The sequence below is a fragment of the Rhagoletis pomonella genome, unplaced genomic scaffold, assembly GCF_013731165.1.
Source record: "Rhagoletis pomonella isolate Grant_MI unplaced genomic scaffold, Rhpom_1.0 Rhpom_scaffold_00002, whole genome shotgun sequence".
Classification (NCBI taxonomy): Eukaryota; Metazoa; Arthropoda; class Insecta; order Diptera; family Tephritidae; genus Rhagoletis; species Rhagoletis pomonella.
This window is the reverse complement of record NW_023458556.1, coordinates 46,527,681-46,534,401: the sequence shown is the minus strand read 5'-3', so window position 1 is coordinate 46,534,401 and position 6,721 is coordinate 46,527,681.

Genomic DNA, 6,721 nt, shown 5'->3' with positions numbered 1-6,721 from the left:
AATCCCGATATTTTTGGCAAATAATCCCGGAATTTTCGGGATTTGTAGTTTGCACTGATGGCAATAATAGAAACTACATTTTCTTGGCTATATTTCTTTTTTTTTATTTAATAATTAACACTTTTTTATAAATGTCTAGCTCATTATACATATAACACCGTGTGATAGTAAATTGTACACACAAAAATCAATATATTCGCGAATATAGTAAGATTGCTTTTTTACGTCAGTAATCCATAAATGATTTAAAAAATTCAGTGAAATGTGCTTAGAGAAGAAGTATGGGTATCAAATTAAAGAGAGAATTCTGTAGAATTTAATCAGATTCAATATTGTGGAACATAAGGACTGGTAAGTATTGAAAATGTCCTTTCAAAATTGCATCCTTGAAATTTAACAATATTTGCATTCGTCTTCTAACTTTATCAGCTTAAAAAATTACCTATTCGTCCTTGTGAATCCAAAAAATTTTAGTTTTTAAATTCTAAAGTAATTTCCTCTTTCATTTGGTACCCATATTTTTATTCTACACTGCATTGAATTTTTGAAATAATTTTTAGAATTTATCATATCTTTGAAATTACAAAGTCAATTAAAACGAATCCTGACGTCAGAGAGAAAAAATAAAAGCACCACTTTAAATAAAAAAGTAGATTTCAAACCCATTTATTTATTATTTATTTCATGGTAGGAGAGATAGAAGCAATTTTTCGATTTAAGTTATTGAAAAGTATTGAATATCTCAATCCCGGGACTAATCCCGGGTTCCCGGGATTGTGATAACCACATTTATAAAATCCCGGGATCGTAAAAAGCGGAAAAATTAACATCCCTAGTTGGTAGGCTCGGTCAAACACTAACATATGTGTAAGCGCCAATCTATTATTATTATTATTACTGAAGACTGGTACGCTGAAAAGGGCTTGTCAATAATCCCATTGAAGTCCAACATGCCCCATTTACCAAAAGGAGGAAAGTCATCTTGAATAGATCCACCTTAGCAGGGACAAAAATTGAGCTACGAGGGCGTTTTATACCTGTCAGAGTTTTCATGGTAAGACATAGGGAATAACGCTCAAACTGACGTATTGGTCTTTCGATACGGTAGTAAAAACCTTTGTTACATATGCGGCACTGGCCTGGTGGCCAAAAGCTAAGCAATTAAACGCGAGTGCCATCTTGAGGAAGCTGCACCGACTGGTGCGCGTGGTCATTACAAGAGCTATGCGCACCAGTCCAACGGATGCCCTTGGTGTCATTACAGGCATTCATCCTTTGTCTATTCTGATTGAAAAAGAGGCCTGCATGACAAGTGGAGATGTTCGGGGTCATTTGGTCGTTCTCAAGCCAATCCTGGATGATCCCGAGTTATCCTTCTACAAACTCTACATGGTCAGAATTTCTGACAGGGGAAAAGTCTGCCAATGGGCACACACCCAACCATGTTCCAAGCGGAAGTTTTCGAAGACGAAGTCTGTGTTCGCGAATGTCTTCATTGAAGGAGAAATGGGACTAGAATAAATATTTAGTCGGAAAGTCAGGCAACGTTAAAGGCCGTAGACTCTTTTAAAACGGCATCAATACTTGGAGACAGTTGTAAAACTTTTCTGAACCACCTCGGAGCGCATAATAGTCTAACGCTGTAGTGGATTCCCGGAAATGAAGGATTTGAAGGGCTGCCTGTCCCGCAAAGCGTGGAGCCCAAACACGCTTGCATGGTCCTAAGCCTTTCTGCGGTATATTTAAATGATACACTGCAGAACTTCTAAGGAGGGCTGGGAAGAATCTCAGATTGCTGCTCACAAGCGGGAGTCAAAGGAAATGAGACAATCAAAGAGATTCATAAGTTCCTTCAGGAGTAACTCCGAAAGACTCATTGAACTTAGACGGGAGATTCTTAGAACTCATACTGGCATCCTTACAGAAAACTGCCAGTTAAGGTACCAATTGAATAAAATGAGGCTTTCTCTAGAGACGGACAGCAAGTTTTGTGGGCTAGGTTTAGCACAAAAGATCTTATTGCGAGTATTCCTGACGTAATACTTATAACAATAAGCCTGCACAGAAAAAATAATTGTTTACACAGTTAATTTGCTTTTATTGTACCAGCTGCTTTAGTTTTACTAAATGTTATTTTATCTTTAATTTTAATAAACTTGATATTGAAAAAAAATTAAAAAACTAAAAAAAAAAATTTGGTAGGCTTTAGTTGGCTTTGGTAGGAAATTTTGGTAGGTAAAAAAATTTGTCCGTGGCAACACTGATTGCTGTATTGGTGATCTTTGGATCGTCGACGCGCGACTTGCCTTTATTCATGAGCAGATGGGAGGGTGAGGTAAATGTGTTAACAGCAGTGCGGTTATAACCAGCCGGCAATGGCAATAAAGTAAAGAGATATAAAATAAAACAAACGAATATACCAACACCAAAACAAAGAGAGTCACAGAGAATAAAGACTGGCAGAGTGCAGATGCATTATTGGGGAGGACAACCGCTGTGAGACTCAACATAGTAGACTGCACTTTGCTAAACACACATAACCGCTTATGTACATTCCCAATAAACATTTAGGTTTGAGCTCAACTTGAGGTTAAGTTGAGAACTAAGGTAATTCTCAAATCTCCAACGTTGTTTCTCAACAGTACCTCAAGTGGAGGATCATAGCGTTCTCAACAAAAAGGGCATTTTTCTTTGTATGAAAAAAGGGCTGTTTCTCAAGTTGAGAAAATGCTAGTTCTCAACTTGAACTCCAGTGTAATTCTCCAATTGGTCTCAAACATATCGTTGAAATACCGAAATTGAAATAGTAAAATACCTTATACCTTTTTGATTGAAACGACATACATACATGAATTTAAATATTAATTTTTCATTTTATTACTCCTTTTGTATTATGTAGTTAATCAATATCGTATTACAATAATTCACTTCAGTATACAGTACGACAGTAATTTTGCCACTTGATTCACTTCGCGTTTTATTTTCTTTCCAGATTATTTGAGGATACTTTGAAGATTATTTACTTTTTGTTGGTAATTTTCGTCTTTATATAGCTTTCGTTTTTCACTTGATAATTAAAAATTCGTTTCTCTATCACTTTTACTGCGCGTCGGTTAGAGATGAGTTGGAGAATGATGTTGGATATCAACTTGAGAACTATGGATTTCTCCAAGGTTGGAGAAATATTTTTTTGGTGTTTATTGGGTTGCTACAAGCTTTTCTTTATTGCTCTTGTGCTTATGCCTCTGCGACGAGAGTGCAGCGGACGTATGTACATACATATGTACCATGTAAGTAAATATGCATTTATGCACATGCATACAGATAGGCAAACAGGTAATGTGCTCTCTAGCGTCTTATGCTGCACAGCTGATGCACCGTCATCAACCGACTCGTCGACGTTTACCGTTCATGTTCATTGCACGTTTTTTTTTGTTTATTGTCTGCTATTTTTTCAAATTTCAAAGTGTGCCGTCATAGTTGCCCAATTCGCCACAGGGCGAAAACGACGTCGTTACGACGTCGCTGTGGTGAAGTCGTTTGGGTGAACTCGAAACGAATCCGTTTCTTCGAACCCACACGTTCTTCGGTCTGGCCTGGATAAGTTCCACGCCCTAATTTTTATATATCTAAGCATAAATACAAGTTATTAATTTGGATAGTAAACCGCTTTTATTAGGACAATTTTTTATCATGACAGAATATGGAATCCACAATGTACACCTGTGCTCAGAAAGTTAAGCCACCTACATCTTTTTTTCAGTATTCATAATATTTTTCATATGCAATTTTTTTTATAAAGGTACAGTTCACTCTACTGGCCTTATTAATAAAAAATAAAATTTGTGGGTATGAAGTTTTTTTAAATTTGGTAGAAAACTGTACCTTTACTTTAAATTTGGTATAAAAAAAGATTAATAATAATTGAAGTACATATATAGGCGACTTAATTTTAACAAAAGTGCATTTACAATGTTTGGGAAATTAATATGATAAAGTGCAATTTTTTGGCCACCTTAATTTTAAAGATCTTACATATATCTACTACATCATTTTGAGCATCGTTTTGCAGTTCGCTGGTATATCGTTTTTGCGACCCGCCGGTGAGTCGTTTTTGCGGCCCGCCGGCGAACTGTGCTTTTCATCCGACGGCGAGTTCGCCGGCGAGTCGATTGCGACCGTCGCCGGCGAACAAATTGTTCACCACAACGAGTCGGAAATGACGTCGTTTGGCAAATTGGGTTGGATGCTTTGTTGATATTTAATGTTTTTTCCGGTATTTTTTATTTGTTTTCATGATACTCCTATCCACATATGTACATATTTTTTTTTCGGTAAAAAATATCACAAAGAAAAAGCACAGTAAATGAAAAGTAAATGCTAAATGAAAGAGCAAATGGGGTACATGCAGGCGTAACTAATACTAGGTGCTAGAAAAAGTCACGTGCTGCTTAAGCGCCAAGCCAAATATACCTACATACTTGTAAGCAATTTTAGGATGCCGCGTAGACTATAGCCCCATGCAAGTTAGTCGGTTTGTAAACGAGTATGTATTTGTGTTGCGCGCCAGAAGAAAATAAGGAAATGTCTAATAAATAAAAGCAAACAACCAGCGACAATTTCGCTGGCTCAAAAAAAAACACTAAGCAAAAATATTTGTAAGCAAAATTTTAGCTATGGATGTGCATTTGTATATATGCACTTATACACAGTACGTATGTATGTATGTATGTACATAGGTGTGTGTGCATGTTGGAAAAGTAAACATCGCACAAGTTGGAGGCAAAACGCTGACTACTACTCGGCTGTTTCGCAATTTTCCTTTCACATTGCTCTGATTTAGCAGGCAAATTCAAAGCTCTCTGTTTTAAGTTTTTATTTTTGTATTTTCACCGTTTTTGTTTTCGTTTTTATGTATTAACATTGCGAAATTTTACTTGTTATTTTGAAATTATAAATGTGAGTGAATTTTGGAAAAATGCAAATTACTTTTAATATTTTTTTGGCAACTGCAGATTTTTACTCGCACACATTTAATTTAAAATTACTATTTTTTGCATTTGTGTACATTAGACCGTATCAGAAAAAAAGTTCACCGTAAACCGTCGAGTCTTAATTTTTTTGCACAGCAATTTGGAAAAACAAATTTTGCCGAACGTAGGGGTCGCGCCTTACATTTTTCGTCATAACTGCGGCATTAATAGTCGAATCTTAAAGTATGATACATATCGATGGTCCTCTGAAACAACGACATAATGCAAAATTCAAAAAAAAAACTGTTACTACTGTTAAGTGGCTCTTGTCTCTGAAATAGAGTGTTCTTGAAAATTTTCTGAGATACGGTGTTTTCGAACTGGCTGCCTAGATAGGTCGATCTTCCACTCAGGTGTCGATATATACATACATGCATACATGTATGCATGATTATAAATTATTTTTTAAGACAAATTTGAATTTTTTTTGTATTTTTTTTTTGTTATATCTAAACTTGTGCAAGGAAAATTTCATTAAAAATTTTTATTTTTTATTTAATGTAGAGTCAACCGAAATACATTTTTTATGGAGTTTTAGATATTGAAAAAAAATTATTTATGCTTTTAAATTAATTTGTATAAAACTTTTATTTATTTCACATTTTAAAGTTTTAGGTTTACGAAAAAATTTCGAATTAGTTTTTACTCTTTTGCAGACCAAATTCTTTTAATATTTCTTTCATTCGCGTAAACATCTGAAATTTTGTGGCGGCTAAGTTACTGAATATTTTTTTCATTTGGGTATTTTTAACTATTATGTGTATGGCTTTAAACTTGAGGTTTAATGAAATTATAATTGAAACAAAGAGCAAACAAATTTTAATTATTTATTTAATTTTTTAAATACATAAAGTTTTTTAAAACTAACAGCCGGTTTCACCAACAATTTAAATGGAAAATGATTTTTTATTTTCTGTCAATTCAAATATAAACTTCAAAAAATTTAAATCATTTTTCATTTAAATTGCTTTCGTGAAATTGGCTGAAAAATTCATAATTCTCCGAAATCTTGATTTTTTTATAAAATTTTTGGTTTTAAAATTATAATAGAAAAATAAAAACAATTTTTTTACTCCAATTGTTGAATACATTTTGTATAGCTGCAATTCTTAACTCTCCGAACTCTTATCGAATTTGAAATTTTTTTAATATCTTTTCCAAAACTAAAAAGTTTTTAAATAATTTTATAATTTTGTAAAAAATAAAACATACAAAAAATTTGATTTGAATCATTTCATAATTCCCCGAAATTCTATCGAATATTTTTTTTTGTTATAAATTTGTTTGGTTTTAAAGCTTTAAACTAATAATTCGGTATTTTTAATAGTTGTATATTAGGTAAGATATAAAAGGAAAAAAGTGTTAAATAAAAATTTTAATAACTAGAAAGAATTTATAATACTGCGAAATTTTATCGAGTTTTAAATTATTTTTGTTAAAAAAAAACTTAACTTTTCGTTGAATTAAACACTTATTCATAATATATTATTTGAAAAATCAATTACTTGGATTTGATTTGTGAATACACTTAGTTAAATATATATTAAATACTAATTCAAAAAAGATATGTATTTAAATAAAACTTGTATAGCTGGAATAATTTCACAATTCTCTAAAATGTTATCGAATTAAAAATTTCTTTAACTTTTTGTAACTATTCTTTTTTTAAATTTTGCTTTCAGTTAAGA